Here is a 17622-nt window from a genome sequence, read left to right on the forward strand (position 1 = left end):
ACCATCTACGCGGTTCCTTTTTCAATAAAAAGTTTGTGTTCTGTAAACTTCGTGTTGAGCACCTATTTTATCCTTAGTCGTTAGCCTAGAGGGGATTCTATCCCAAGTCTACTGCATTTCCAAGTATTCCTATTTTATTGAACTGAAAAGTCATTTCAGTAAAATTTCACTACAGTTAATAACCTTTGTACATTAGTAAATTTCACAATCATTCAGTGAGCATAAGATTTGAAATACTCTACATTATTTTCATAAAATGCTAGTTAAAGTTCTATCAAAGTACAATTAATAAGAGAAGATTTAAAGTACTTAATTTTAAGTTTCTTTTTATTGAAATAACAGTGATTATTATTTCATGAGTTTTTAGTTAATTGTGTTTCTAATTTGTTCAGCCTGGATCCGAATATGGTCCCCATGTAAATCGTTGAGCCAGACTTAAATTTCATATGGGTATTACAATAACAGTAAGTAAAAAGTAACACTTTTATTCTTATAAGATGTGTGTACTACAGTATGAAAATACCTGCAACTATTCCAACTGTAATAGATTCAGGTATCACAATTCGCATTTGAGATAAATAGTGTAAAGAAATGAGTGCTTCTTGAGAATAGAAACAAAAATCAATAAAAAATACAGTTATTTGAAAAGTATTTGAATGGCAGTAACTTCCAATAACTAATCTGAGATTAGTGCTCCTTTCCCAAGTTAGTACTGCTCCACCAATAATAATCATTAACCTATAATGATCATCAGCTTGCTGCCGTATCGTAACGATAATAAGTACTACTGAGACCAATTTGGTGCATAAACGTATTAATACTCCTCATACGGAGTTCATGTCAAACCACTGGTACATTACTTCCTAAATAGCGCTTCTCCCTTGTTTCTTCTCACAGAGTTTCTGTATCAAGGTAATTCCATCCCTATAGTTATTTGCTTTATGAACCTTGATTCTGCTAGTACAACTTTGACTGATTGGGCTAGCGACCGTTTCCTTTTACGTAATTACAGTTTACCTGCCTACTAATAGGACTTTGGTTCGATCCCCATTCGTTCTCCTATGGCTTTCTTTCAACATAAATCGTTAGAGAAGCGAAAATTATCCGATGCGTTAATCACTGTACGTACGATCACGGTCAACGAAGCTATCGACTAGTTATATATTATCTCCATTTATTTAAGGAGGGTAGGACGTCAAACAGGCCGACTTGGAGCAGGAGAGGCGCCAAAGGACATTTTAATTTTCACTGTTTATACTTTTACAAATAAATTCATAAAACTTTGTCAGCATGACCAGGAAGGATTCAGAATTCACACTCATAGCAGTGGAAGTTCGAAAACATAACGAAATAATTTTCTTTAAATGTGAAATTTCATCACTTTTTTCACTTACTAATGGCAGCATTTGTTGCTATAGGTACACTTTTCTTCATAAGTAAGAGAGATTCTTCGATGCATTTTGCACAGCATACAAACCATACTTAAAGGTGTATGAAACTCTAGAATTTGCCACATCTATTAAAAACTGTGGTAAAAATTGAAGTAATTAACTTTAAAATTTTTGTGTTTTTTCTAAACATGAAGTTTAAAATATAACAGCTCATTCGTTTTTTCAAAAAGTAAATAAATTCTAGAGTTTCATACACCTGTAGGTGTGGTGTGTAAGCTGTGCAAAATTCATCGAAGAATCTCTCTAACTTATGAAGAAAAGTGTACCTATAGCAACAAAGGTAGCCATACGTAAGTGAAAAAATGAAAAAATTTCACATGTAAAAAAAATTATTTTGTTATGTTTTCGAACTTCCACTGAAATGAGAGTGATTCATGAATCCTTCCTGGTCATGCTGACAAAGTTTTATGACTTTATTTGTAAAAGTATAGACAGTGGGAATTAAAATGTCCTGTGATACCTCTCCTGCTCCAAGACGGCCCGTTTGACGTCCTACCCCCCTTAAGCGACAATGTTGTATCTCACCTACATAAACCAGCTAAAAATATGCTAGGAAATTGTAAGACGTAAGTGCCGAAGTTTGGAAACTGTATGTAGATGTCTATATGGCGAGGGAAAGAAAAGGGGGAATACGTGGAGGAAGCTGACAGAATGATCTATCCAATTACATGTGCACTTAGTTATTCAACATTTAATGCAGTTTCAAAGTACCGTTAGATTCTAAATGTCAACGTATAACCCAGTGTTTACACAGTCAAAATTTATGAAATACAAGTACTGGTAACTGTCGATCATTACAAATGATAGCTTGCTAATTATGTTTCAACACATCTGTAGAATGTGATGATAATCAGTTATCACACAGAAGCTTACTATGGAACCAAGCTATGTATATACTGAAATTCAAAGATGGATTGATTTTACTGAAAAACGTTAAGATTTTTTCTTATCCTATGTGAATCCAACTATTGGACCTTGCAACTGAATTCTCTTATTGTGAAGCCTAATCACTCAATGACAGAGATCAGCATTAACTACACATCCAACAGAATTTACACTTTTTGTACAATGGAAAAGTTATCTCATGCATCGTCTATTTTTGTGCTACAGCTGGAAAAAGCTTCCTTCATTAAACATGTGTTAAGAGACTTGAACATTAAAACACGATGTACACCATGTCTATTCTTCTTTGAAATTCCGAAGAATGGCGAAGAATGAGTAAGACACATTTATGATCTGAAACGGAAAACGCCCATTAATAGTATCTTTAAAATATGAACTAGGAAAAACAGACAAATCTTTTATATCTATAAGTACTCTGATCCACAATTCAAGTTTCCTCCGATACTAGTGATGCAGTCGCCGAAAAATCTAAGATGATGTTGGTAGAAAATTTGCAAAATGCAAGATGGGGTAGCAAGGAAACGAAAAATTCAAGTTTGCGGTGGTGGAAATTGTAAAATTGCAAGACATCTGCAACAAAATTTTTTTTTTAAATGAAGAATGGTGTTGTCAATAAATTTAAAAATGGAAGAGTGTAGAACTAGCCCATACGTGGTCACTAGCCTGTCACTTCCCCTCCAGCTTTCCCCCTCCCCAATCCTCCTTTACAGACATTCTGAGTGTGGTATGAAAATGAGGCCATAAATTACTTGAAATGCATTAAAATGGCGTGAAGTTTGAAATTATATAGTATTTTCGGAAAAAAAATTTGTGAACTCTGCTGGGATTGGCGATATGTTTGAACATATTTCTCGAGTTGCATATACACACACATACATACCTCTGTTCTTCATCATTGCAGTATAAAAAATTAAGCAGTCAATCATTTAAACCGCTTAAACTTAAAGATCTTCCAAGGTTTTCAGGTAAATACTGAAATATGTTTGCCAGTGGATTATGTACATAAACACAAAACGCTCACAAATGTACACGCACACAAACACACACACACACACACACACAGAGAGAGAGAGAGAGAGAGAGAGAGAATTGTTTATAGTACGGCCTTGGGGTTAAGCAGCACTACCGAATGTTCAAAAATTACATCTGTGTACCTTACAAGCTGTAAGGCACAACAGAGTCTCAGATTAGTTATTTTGCATAACTAAGTTGTTCTGCGATGGCTGTCATGCGTCACAAATCTCATCCAAACCTCAATATGTCTGCAAAAATTCATCACAAATATGTGTGCATATGATATTTACATATGGTGTGACAGTGATATTTTTCACTTTTCCACGTACACAAACACACACACACAAACACACACGCACACACACACAAATACTACACACTGTACTCTAAGGAGTGATTGCAGTAGAGCACAGGTTGGGGGATCTGCAATTTTGGGCTCAATTTCATAACTAATTTGTTAAATATAAACATTCTTCATAACAGAAGAACAACATTTACACTACTGGCAATTAAAATTCTTACACGAAGAAAAAATACAGATGATGAACGGGTATTTACTGGACAAATATATTATACTCGAACTGACATATGATTACATTTTCACGCAATTTGGGTGCATAGTTCCTGAGAAATCAGTACCCAGAACAACCATCTCCGGCCATAATAACGGCCTTGATACACCTGGGCATTGAGTCAAACGGAGCATGGATGGCGTGTACAGGTACAGCTGTTCATGCAGCTTCAATACGATACCACACATCATCAAGAATAGTGACTGGCGTATTGTGACGAGCCAGTTGCTGGGCCGCCATTGACCAGACGTTTTCAGTTGGTGAGAGATCTGGAGAATGTGCTGCCAAGGGTTGCAATCGAACATTTACTATATCCAGAAAGGCCCGTACAGGACCTGCATAGAGCCACGAGTCGTAACACATCTGAAATGTAACGTCCACTGTTCAACGTGCCGTCAATGCGAACAAGAGGTGACCGAGACGTTTAACCAATGGTACCCCATACCATCACGCCGGGTGATACGCCAGTATGGCGATGACTAATACACGTTTCCCATGTACGTTCACCACGATGTCGCCAAACAGGGATGAGACCATCATGATGCTATAAACAGAACCTGGATTCATCCGAATAAATGATGTTTTGCCATTAGTGCACCCAGGTTCGTCGTTGAGTACACCTTCGCAGGCTCTCCTGTCTGTGATGCAGCGTCAAGGGTAACCGCAGCCATGGTCTCCGAGCTGATAGTCCATGCTGCTACAAACGTCGTCGAACTGTTCGTGCAGATGATTGTTATCTTGCACACGTCCTCATCCGTGGACTCAGAGATCGAGACGTGCCTGCACGATCCGCTACAGCCATGTGGATAAGATGCCTGTCATCTCGTCTGCCAGTGATACGAGGCCGTTGGGATCCAGCACGGCGTTCCGTATTACCCTCCTGAACCCACCGATTCCATATTCTGCTCAGTCATTGGATCTCGACCAACGTGAGCAGCAACGTCGCGATACGATAAACCGCAATCGCGATAGGCTTTAATCTGACCTTTATCAAAGTCGGAAACGTGATGGTACGAATTTATCCTCCTTACACGACGCATCACAATAACATTTCACCAGGCAACGCCAGTCAACTGCTGTTTGTGTATGAGAAATCGGTTGGAAACTTTCCTCATGTCAGCAAGTTGTAGGTGTCACCACCGGCGCCAACCTTGTGTGAATGCTCTGAAAAGCTAATGATTTCCATATCGCAGCATTTTTTCCTGTAAGTTAATCCTCGCGTCTGTAGCACGTCATCTTCGTGGTGTAGCTATTTTAATGGCCAGTAGTGTATATAGAATTGAATTTTCAGCTCTACATAGTTCTAACAAGCGGGGCTCAAACAAATCACTGTTAAAACGGCTTCAGCTCAACGAAATAGGTGTCGACGAAACGATTAAATCCCAAATTTGTTAAAATAAAAATACTATGTTATTTTCATATGTTAGAGTGTCTCAGCCGGCCGGAGTGACCGAACGGTTCTAGGTGCTTCAAGTCTGGAACCGCGCGACCGCTACGGTCGCAGGTTCGAATCCTGCTTCGGGTATGGATGTGTGTGATGTCCTTAGGTTAGTTAGGTTTAACTAGTTCTAAGTTCTAGGGGACAGATGACCTCTGATATTAAGTCCCATAGTGTTCAGAGCCATCTGAACCATTTGAGAGTGTCTCATTTATATATTGTACATAAGACTGTATTGGGATATAGGTTGTGCTATGGTTAGTTAGTAGTAGCTTGTCGTACTTACTAGTTGGTCACAGGAGTATCTTTGACCAATGTTTGGCTGCATGGTATTTGCATTATCTTAATAAAGTCTGTGTGTTGTCTTAAAGTTTGATGGCTAACCTCAGAGGCTGTATTTATTACCGTGAAGTTATTATTGTTGTTGTCCAACAATGTGTGTTGGTGTAAAGTTGCTTTTAACCCTGTTTCGTTGAATTCTGATTCATTGCATTAAGGACATTTTTAATTTCATTGTCTTGTTTGATCGCTTATTTCAAGAACTGCTTTGTGCCACAAATTAATCTTTTTTAATTGTTGCAATTTTATTAACAAGATTTTATGATTATAAATTAGTTTTTAAGTTGAGAATATACCTGCATTAAATTGAGCATACACCTGCACAACACCGCACACCCTAATCCGACGTTACAGTGAAACATTGTTAGTTGCAACAGCAGGTGCTATATAGATGTTACACATTCAGCGATTTTCACTGACATAAACTCACGCTGCAGTGTTCTTCTTCAGGATGTCAGTGTAGAAGTTGGCTCAGAAGAAGCTAAGAGAAAAATACGTGGAATTCACACATTTACATTGCGTATAAAATTCGACCCCAGAATTTTCGTTTGTTTGAGACCGCTTGTAATAGACTTCATTCCCGGTTTCTAATTCTATATTCGCATACTTTACTGTTAGCGTTGCTTCTGTATAATCTTTGATTAATTGTATCAGTTACCCCTTTGCATTGTGATACATTGTGAAATTTCGAATTTTCGCTTAAATTAATTTGTGCTCTTTTAAAATTTTTGAGAACAGTGGGTCTATCTTCCTTCAAAAGAATCGTTCTCTACTTTAATTGTATAATTACGTGAAACATGGGCTATTTTTGAGAAATTTTGGACGCTAAAAGAACTATACGTTCATAAGCTATCGGCACAAGTGTTTTGGTTATGCTAGGTATTTTGTAGCAACTGAGCGTTTGTGGTTCTCAGCTATTGCCAAAGAACACATGAATATCTTAGTATATTAACTGAGAGAAATGGGCATTTTTGAATATTTTTGAAAGCTACCATTTTCCTGTGCATGACTCAATTTTTAGTAATTTGGTTTTTTCGGTTTAGATACTTTACAGATTTTCTAATACATTGTGTTACATCTAGTTTTCCCATTAAGATATATATTCTATTGCAACACATTATCTAAATTTATCGTAAACTGACTCTGTTTCAAGTTTACGGACATCTACAACTAACCTAAAAGTTTTAGGTTGTTTTCTAAAACTTTTACCGTAGGTTCTCCTGTTACCTTAATAGAAATCTGATTTTGTGTATTTGATTCAGATTCTATAGGGAATTAACGACTTTTTAGTTCAACAGATTGAAAGATAACTTGTTCAATGTCCTGTAAAATATTACACCAGCTAAAATGCAGCCCCATGCTGACTGTTCTTCTCCAACACGGAATGAACTGCTTGACATTCATGAGAAACTTTAAGACGCTCCATATACTGTCAGATGATTGACAGTTCATTGTGTTGAAAGAGCTCCTGAGGGTTATGCACTGATGCTACCAGTACCAAAGGTACCTCAAGTGCTATGCTCCTGTCGATCCTGTGTCCTCTGCAGAAAGTACAGGATCTGTCATTACTCGTTTACTTGATTGTGAGTGTCGTTTCAATGATAGAGACAGATGTCCTGTACAGGCTGGTTGGGGGCCAGTGAGGACTCAAGGTGTCGCACCGATCCCTCTAACCAACAGGTTGCAGGTGCTGTCTTTTACTGAAACTGATGCAGTGGGACTCACTTCACCTATTTTGGGAAAACCTGTTTCGTCTGTTTTCAAGAGGAGGCAAACGCAAAAGTTTAGGGGGTCTACTAATCGTCGCCAGTACAAACGTGCGGCGAATAATGGTATCCATAAGAGAAATAGCAGCAAGGGACAGGAAAGTACATCTGGTGCACTCGATCTGTATGCCTGGGGGCCTCATTCAACATGTTGAAGATGCTATTCCGGCCGCCACTGAGCGAACAAGATACAACCAAGTGCAGACCGTGACGCACGTTGGAACAAATGATTCCTGTTGTCTGGGATCTGAGGTTACAGGTGGGTCATTCTAACGTCTGGTAGAGAAGGTTGAGGAGACCAGCCTTACGCATGAACTTTAAAACGGTGCTCCCAATTAGCAGCATTGTCCCCAAAACTGATCATGGCCCTTTGTTCTGAGTCGAGTGGAAGGGCTGAATCAGAGACCTCGAGGGTACTGTTACAAGCTAGGCGACGACTTCCTCGACTTGCGGCAAATAGTTGAGAATTGAAGGGTTCTCCTAAATGGGTCAGGTGGGCGCTACACATCCAAGGTTGCTGCTGAGGCAGCTAACTCTATGTGGCGGTCCACACAACGGTCTTTTTAGATAAGGCAACTCTCCATCCAATCCATATAACGATAGCTGTGGGAAACCCAGAAGAATCAGTGCTCTCACAGATGAGAGTGTTAAAATTCTAATAGTTAACTACACAAATATTCGCAACAAATTCCCAGACTTTGAAGTGCTTCTGAAGAGCTGTGAAACTGGTTTGAACGTGAAACTGATAGCAGTGGTAGATTTTTGGGGAAAATTTTAGTGTATATTGAAATGATAGGCAAATGGGAAGTGGAGGTGGTGTATTTGCCGCAAACAGATAAGAAACTCAGGCCCACCGGAACAGAAACTGAAACTGCATGAGAAATTGTTTGGGCAATACTCAGTATTAAGAGTGGGCATAAAATGGTAATTCGATGCTTCTAACACCCACCAAACTCATCTCCTGATGTAACCGAAAACTTTAGAGAAAACCGCACTTCACTTGCATGTAATTTCCTATCGTCGCTGGAGACTTTAATCACACAACAGTCAACTCGATAATTACAGTTTTGTTAGTGGTACGAGTGATAGGACATCCTGTGAAACATTACTAAACGCTTTTTCTGAAAACTAGGCAACGGCGTTGCCACAGTGGATACACCGGGTCCCGTGAGATCACCGAAGTTAAGCGCTGTAGGGCGTGGCCGGCACTTGGAGGGGTGACGATCCAGCCGCCATGCGCTGTTGCCATTTTTCGGGGTGCACTCAGCCTCGTGATGCCAAGTGAGGAGCTACTAGACCGAATAGTAGCGGCTCCGGTCAAAGAAAACCATCATAACGACCGGGAGAGCGGTGTGCTGACCACCCGCCCCTCCTATCCGCATCCACATCTGAGGATGACATGGCTGTCGGATGGTCCCGATGGGCCATTTGTGGCCTGAAGACGGAGTGCTTTTTTCTGAAAACTACCTCGAGGAGATAGTGCAGAACCCTACTCATGATGGAAATATATTGTATGTAATGGCAAGAAGTAGACCTGAACTCTTTTAGAATGTCCACATCGAAACTGGTATCACTGACCACGACGCAGTTGTAACAATAGTTACTACCAAAGTACACACTACAATTAAAACAAGTAGAAAAATATACACGTTTAGCAAACTAGATACAAAATCCGTAGTCTCATATCTCAGTGAAGAACTTGAAACTTTCAGCAGGCGAACGTAGAGAAACTAAGGCTGAAGTTCAAGTGAATTATTGACCAAGCACTGGATAAATATGTGCCCAGTAGAACGGTTCATAGTGGGATAGACCCTCCATGGAATATGGTCACTGTAAAGAAATTTCTACAGAAACAGAGATTACTGTATGATTTGTGTAAACACAGTGTAGAGATCCTGAATGAAACGCGTTTGGTTGTCAAGAGAGAAGTGTGTGAAGCCTTCTATGAATACTGTGGCAGAATATTGTCACATGATCTTTCATAAAACCCAAAGAAATTGTGGCCATATGCAAAGGCTGTTACTGGCGCCAGAGGTAGTGTCCAGTCTCTAACGAATGACAACGGAACTGAAATTGAGGGCAGCAAAGCAAATGTGAAACTCTTAACTCGGTTTTCAAATGTTCCTTCACACAGGAAAACCCATTAGAACTGCCAAAATTTAATCCTCGTACCAACAAAAAGATGAGATAAATAAGTATCAGAGTCAGTAGTGTTGGCAAATAGCTCTATTCGTTAAAATTAACGAAGCTCCAGGGCCGGATGAAGTCCATGTCAGATTCTATACTGAATTTGTGGCTGAGTTAGACCCTCCTACAACTACAATCTATTGCAGACTAGTTCTTGGAAAAATGCGCAGGTCACACCCGTTTTGCAGACGGATAGTACAACTGGTCCACAAAACTACCGTCCAGTATCCTTGTCATCGATTTGTTGTAGACCTTTAGAATATTTTCTGTGCTCAAACATGATGACGTATCTCGAACAGAATGACATTCTCCATGCCAAGCAGCATGGATTCCGAAAACATCGATCATGTAAACCCCAACCCTCATTTCTCTCAGATGACATACCGAAAGTTTTGGATCAAGGTTGGAAGGTAGATGCACTATTTCTTGATTTCCGACAAGCATTTGACTCAGAACCACACATACGCTTATTATCAAGAGTAGAATGATATGGGGTATCAGGGGAATTTTGTGACTGGATTGGGAATTTTTTGGTGGAGAGGACGCAGCATGTTATCTTGGATGTAATGTAGAGTCATCGTCAGATGAATAAGTAACTTCGGTTGTGCCCCAGGGAAGTGTGCTGGGACCCTTTCTGCTCATGTTGAATGGTAATGACCTGCAGACAATACTAATGGTAACCTCAGGCTTATTACTGATGGTATAGTTATCTATAATGAAGTACTGTTTGAAAGAAGATACATAAATATTCAGTCAGATCTTGAATAAGATTTCAAAGTGCTGCGCAGATTGGCAACTTGCTTTAAACATTCAAAAATGTAAAACTTTGGAGATCACAAGACGAAAAATCATACTACAATGTCAGTGAGACACTAGTGGAATCGACCAACTCAAATATCTAGGTAAAACATTTTGTAGGGATGTTAAATGGAATGGTTAGATAACTCAGTATGGGTAAAGCAAGAAGTAGACTTTCTTTTATTGATAGAATACTGGTGTAGTGCAATCAGTCTGCATAGGAGATTGCATACAAATCACTCGTGCGACCGGTTGTAGACTATTGCTCGAGTGTGAGGGACCCATACCAAATCGGACTGACGGGCGATATTGAACCGTACAGGGAAGGGCAGCACGAATGGTCACAGCAGGTTTGTATGATCTGTGAGGGAGTGTCACAGAGATACTGAAGGAACTGAACTGGAAGACTCTTGAAGTATACGTAAACTATCCCCAAGAAGTCTATTAACGAAGTTTCAAGAACCCACTTTAAATGATTACTCTAGGGAAATACTACAACTCCATAGGTATCGCTCACACGGGGATCGTGAGGATTAGTTTAGAATAAACACTGCGGCCATAGAGACATTCAAACAACCATTCTTCCCACGCTCCATAAATGAATGGAAGAGGAATAAACCCAACAACTGGTAAAGTGAGGCATACCCTCTCACATGCACTTCACAGTGGTTTTCAGAGTATATTTTTAGATGTAGATGTAGAATGTAAATTGTTTCATGTTAATGGTCAAGTGTAATAACAGTATATTACCATCTAAAATACGTAAATGGTGCTGTCGTTTCGTTCTGTGGTATGTTTTTCATGGTTCATGGAAAGAAACGTCATCCCATGACGTTTTCATACGTTTTTCAGTGATATTTCACCTTAATAAGCACCGTTTAAGGGTGCTTTTGTTGTTGTTGTCTTCAGTCCTGAGACTGGTTTGATGCAGCTCTCCATACTACTCTATCCTGTGCAAGCTTCTTCATCTCCCAGTACCTACTGCAACCTACATCCTTCTGAATCTGCTTAGTGTATTCATCTCTTGGTCTCCCTCTACGATTTTTACCCTCCACGCTGCCCTCCAATGCTAAATTGGTGATCCCTTGATGCCTCAGAACATGTCCTACCAACTGGTCCCTTATTCTTGTCATGTTGTGCCACAAACTCCTCTTCTCCCCAATTCTATTCAATACCTCCTCATTAGTTATGTGATCTACCCATCTAATCTTCAGCATTCTTCTGTAGCACCACATTTCGAAAGCTTCTATTCTCTTCTTGTCCAAACTATTTGTCGTCCATGTTTCACTTCCATACATGGCTACACTCCATACAAATACTTTCAGAAACGACTTCCTGACACTTAAATCTATACACTTAAATCTCTTCTTCAGAAACGCTTTCCTTGCCATTGCCAGTCTACATTTTATATCCCCTCTACTTCGACCATCGTCAGTTATTTTGCTCCCCAAATAGCAAAACTCCTTTACTACTTTAAGTGTCTCATTTCCTAATCTAATCCCCTCAGCATCACCCGACTTAATTCGACTACATTCCATTATCCTCGTTTTAAGGTTAAGGGTGAGGGGTGGCGAATATATCGTGCTGTACACTACATACAGTCCAAATTGGAGTGTTGGTAGCTTTCGCAACAATCCCACTTTCCGTATTACCGTATAAATGAAAACCAAGTCTCCTGGTCTGTGCTTGGCTCTGTAGTTCTCTCGGTCCTACTCCTGGGCGTACAGGTTCCATATGCCACCTAACTGTCTTGTGTCTCGATCAATGTGATGAGCTGTTTCACATAATCGTCCTAAGAATCCGCCAGTAGGAATAGAAATTGTGTATCCATGGTCCAATCTGTCTGATAACTGTGCAGCAGAAAGAACAGTATCAAGCCTGTAGTGCCTTGCTTCGCAGTGTGCGTGGGAATGTTATGAAGGACAGTTTTGTATCCAAATCTCTCTCTTCATTATCAGTGTACACCTAGAGGCTATCTGCCGCACTTGTTAAAGTGTCCTCTAAAGAACTGTTATCATGTGGGCGATGTTGCAACGTGAAATTACCTCTGACATTAAGCCCAACTGGAAAAGTTCCCCAGAATCAGATATCAACACAGAGGGTCCTTCATGTTCCAACGTGACGCCTTCTACAAGGTTCTTTGTCATTTCCAGGTCTTCGGTAATTATCAAATATTTAGTGAGGCCAATAGGGGAGGCAGACAGTGCAGAATATTATCCATCGTTTCCCATTTGACGACTTAGGGGTGTCGATTCCAGTTTGGTGGAATGGCGCTGCTGCAGGCGGGATTGGTACCAGAAGCCCCAGGGACAAATTTGGCATCTCCTTCGGTCGTTGGCATTCGTTACAGTCGATCACATTGTGTGAAATTGACTAATAAAGACTTGGCCAAAGATACACCTGTCCGATTCTGTCTAGAGGGTTCGCGAGATTGAGCAGATGTTGGAGCAGCGTGGAAAAACTTCACAGTGGTTGGCTGTAGATGAGCTGGGACGACATGTAGCAATTTCTGCATCACTGGATGACAGTTCTTCTTTATAATGCTCCATTAAATAAATCTAACTATCCTTTGGTCGGTTTCTCCTCCTTCAAGGCTTCTATGGTATCCAGCAGCGCTATGTCTTTCCTCCGTTCAGCAGTAACGGCGATGACTGAAAACTCATTTCAACTGGTGTGTTTTGCGGATTCCTTGTGTTTGCATCTGCTTTTGTATACCAATGTAATGTCGTACTCCTGAAGCCTCAGTGACCATCCTACCATTCGATTCAACCATTTCTTCTGGCTACTCACGCAGCGGAGAGGATAGTCTATCACAATGCTGAATTCTTTCTCAAGCAATTATGGCTGTAGATTCTTGATGGCCCTAACAACAGCAGTACACTGTTCCTGGGTTACAAAGCAGTTACCTCTGACTGGGAGAGTATTCTCGAAAAGAAAGCTATCATGTTTTTAACATCTTCCTGGACGGCACTATGGGTTTAGGTTGGCACTAGCCGCCTCGGTTGGTCGTGCTTCCTCTCGGCGGTGAGGCGACCTCACTTAGCGTGAGAATGAGCCCCGGCGATGGCGCGAGAAGGCAGTGAGCAGCAGATGCAGCTGAGTGCTGGAGTTGTGTTGAGGACGATCAAGCAGCGTACCGGAATGTTGGAGATTACTTGTGAATGATGCAATGTCACTGAGGTACTGTGTTCGACCAACGTTACCACCCGGCCTATTTTCTGTTTATTCGCCTGCAGCGCGCCACTTATGGATGACAGATTTGTTTGTAGTGGAACTTGAATTATGTACCTCACGACACGCCGGTTTTGAGGGTGCTTATTAGCGAAAAAGAATAAAGTGATGTGTGCCTTGTTGTATGAGCAGGAAATTGATACTAACTAGTCTTCACAAACTAACTTCGTGCCATGTCACAGTTTATGAAAGCGCCTGTGATTATGCGTTGTGCATCGGTAGTGTCTAATACTTACCGTTGCAGGTGCGATCTTGGATGTTGTTGTTGTGTTTCTTTTGTCTGACTGAACGGGGTGGTACGATCCGTATTCGAGGACTGGATGAAAAGGGATCGGTGTTAGGTATCCAGACCTACAAACACGAAAGGGAAGTGAGCCGCGCGCGCGCGCGCGCTTGCATATAATAAAGCATGGGTCGTTACCTCTCTGTATAATCCTGTTCCTGATTGGTTGGGGCATGTTAATTTAATGTGTGCGGAAGGTAATTGTTCCTTATATATTTTTATGGTTCAGCTTAAAGTCAAAATATGACGATCATTTCATGCAGATATCATGTCTGTTATGATAAATCCCTGTACTGGAAAGGACGAAGCGTAGTGGTTAATAATTTTATTTATATATTATATTTCTTCTAATGTGTGTGATCTGATATTCTTCCTTAGTATACTTTTTGGGGTAAGTATTGATAAAACGGCCGATGGATCTCCAATCAATTATTTGCGAAAACTGAAAGAAATGTTACTAAGATTATTAAGGGAATCTCTCCTTCTGATTTCATATATGTGAAGAGTCATATGTCGTCGGTAGTTGCTTCTGTACGTGGCAGCTTGATTGTAAAATCAAATTAATTTTCACATATATCACTGAACTCAGTCGAATGTTTAATTCGCATTCCTGTGCGATGTTTTCATTAACGTGCTTCACCACGATCAAGTCAAAGTGCGAAGGCAGGTTCTTCAATAAATTAAAGCGCATTTTTTTTTTCAGTCGTCAGTCTTCTGACTGGTTTGATGCGACCTACCTTCAATTCCTCACTGTGTTGCAGAGAGTAGCACTTGCAACCTCTAACATCTATTGTTTATTAGATTTATTCCAACCTCTGTTTTCTTCTACAATTTTTGTCCTCTACAGCTCCCTCTATTCCGTGATATCTTAACAGACGTCCTGCCACCCTGCCCCTTCTCCTAGTCAGTGTTTTCCTGATGTTCCATTCCTCCTCAGTTCTCCAGAAGACGTCATCACTGCATACCTTATCTGCCCATCTAATTTTCAACATTCTTCTGTAGCACCACTTCACAAATGCTTCGATTCTATTCTTTTCCGGTTTCCTCATAGTCCATGTTTCCCTACCCCACAATCCTGTGCTCCAAACGCACATTCTCAGAAACTTATTCCCCAAATTTGGGCCCATGTTTCATACTAGTAGATTTTCTTGGCCACTAATGCCCATATAGCCAGTGTTAGTTTGCTTCTTATGTCCTCCTTGCTCCTTCCGTTATGGGTTATTTTGCTACCTAGATAGCAGAATTCCCTAATCTCATCTACTTAGAGATCACCAATCCCGATGTTAAGTTTCCCACTGTTCTCATTTCTTCTACTTCTCATTACTTTGTTCTTTCTTCCATTTACTCTCAATCTCTCAATGCATATTCTGTACTGATTAGTCTGTTCCTTTTATTCAATACTTCCTGCTTCTCTTCTTCACTTTCACTGACGACCGCAATGTCATCAGCAAATTTTATCATTAGTATCATTCACCCAGAATTTTCATAGGACTCTTGACTTTCATTTATTCCTATCATTGCTTCCTCGATGTACTGATTGAAGAGTAAGGCCAAAAGACTACATCCTTTTCTTCCACCTTTTTTAATCAGAGCGCTTCGTCCTCTGTCTTCTACTCTTATTGCTCCCTCTTGACTCTTTTGCCGGTCTTTCTGTGCCTTACCCGTATTTTCCTCAGAATTTCATCCATTTTACACCATTTGAAGTCCTTAGAATTTGTCTTGATTCTCCTTTACCCTTGCTTCCGTTACAAACTTCAGTGTTAGAATTGCCTCTCCGTAGAATTTATCTTTTCTGAAGCCAAACCTGTCGTCATGGAATACATCCACAGCTTTCTTTTCCAAACTAATGGGTATTATTCTCGTCAGCAACTTCGATGAATGAGGTATTAAACTGATCGTGAAATAACTCTCGCACTTGTCGCCTTTTGCAACCTTCCAGATGGTACACTATGTGATCAAAAGTATCCGGACACCTGACCGAAAATGACTTAGAAGTTCGTGGCGCCCTCCATCGGTAATGCTGGAATTCAATATGGTCTTGACCCACCCTTAGCCTTGTTCCACTCTCGTAGGCATACGTTGAATCAGATGCTGGAAGGTTTCGTGGGGAATGGCAGGCCATTCTTCTACGGAGTGCTGCACTCAGGAGAGGTATCGATGTCGGTCGGTGAGGCATGGCACGAAGTCAGCATTCCAAAACTTCCCAAAGGTGTTCTATAGGATTCAGGTCAAGACTCTGTGCAGGTCCGTCCATTACAGGGATGTTATTGTCGTGTAACCACTCCGCAAGAAGCCGTGCATTTATGAACTGGTGGTCGATCGGGTTGAAAGATGCATTCGCCATCGCCGAATTGCTCTTCAACTGTGGGAAGCAAGAAGACGCTTAAAACATCAATTTAGGCCTGTGCTGTGATAGTGCCACCCAAAACAAGAAGAGGTGTAGGCCCCCTCCATGAAAAACACGACCACACCAAAACACCACCGCCTTCGAATTTTACTGTTACCACCACACACTGTGGCAGATGAAGTTCACCGGACATTCGCCATACCCACATCCCGCCATCGGATCGCCACGTTGTATACCGTGATTCATCACTCCACACAACGTTTTTCCACTGTTCAGTCGTCCAATGCTTACGCTCCTTACATCAAGCGAGTCGTCGTCTGGCATTTCCGGGCGTCATGTGTGGCCTATGTGCAGCCGCTTATAACACCCCAACGAAACCCCTTAAAGTCAATTAAGACAGAATATCATAATATGAAGTAGGGAAGAGTTATCTTGGCAAATACGACATCTTTGCCGATAAGCTAACACCAAGAAGTTTTGATAACAACAACATTATACATCAGTGAGAGTTTTTGTTATGAAAAGAGGAGGAAGAAGCCTTAGATTTAATTAATGGACAAATATCCAAGTAATAATTGCTATTAATATCTTGAAAGCTAAGTCCAAGGTGGTGTTAGTCAGAGATAACTTTTATGTGGAAGAGAGTTGTAAGCGCAAAGAAGAAATTCAATGCGCCTACAATACTCTTTCACAGAAGAAGTCGCTTGCTGGCTCTCGTCCTGTAAAGAAATGCGAGAACAATTATTTCTTATTTATTGAGAGTACGGAACGCGACGAGATTGTTTTGCGTTAAGAAGTGTTTCTTGCGTGACGTGATTCACGAACTTCGGAAACTGATTTTCTAATCAGAGACAGGAACTGATAGACGCGTTTAACCGTGCATAACGGGTTAATTGAACTTTATTGACGAAAATAGTGAATATTGAACTTGACTTTCAAATAGTTTGAACTAAAAGAAGAGTGTATAGTGTATCAAAGGACTACACTCAATTGGCCGGCCGAAGTGGCCGTGCGGTTAAAGGCGCTGCAGTCTGGAACCGCAAGACCGCTACGGTCGCAGGTTCGAATCCTGCCTCGGGCATGGATGTTTGTGATGTCCTTAGGTTAGTTAGGTTTAACTAGTTCTAAGTTCTAGGGGACTAATGACCTCAGCAGTTGAGTCCCATAGTGCTCAGAGCCATTTGAACCATTTTTGACTACACTCAATTAGTCTCTAGTAGGACACAATTGTATGACTTCACAAAGATAATACAGTTACGCTGAAGAGTCAAGTTGTCGTAATGGTCAAGAAAC

Source organism: Schistocerca nitens, chromosome 7 (assembly GCF_023898315.1).
Source record: "Schistocerca nitens isolate TAMUIC-IGC-003100 chromosome 7, iqSchNite1.1, whole genome shotgun sequence".
Lineage (NCBI taxonomy): Eukaryota > Metazoa > Arthropoda > Insecta > Orthoptera > Acrididae > Schistocerca > Schistocerca nitens.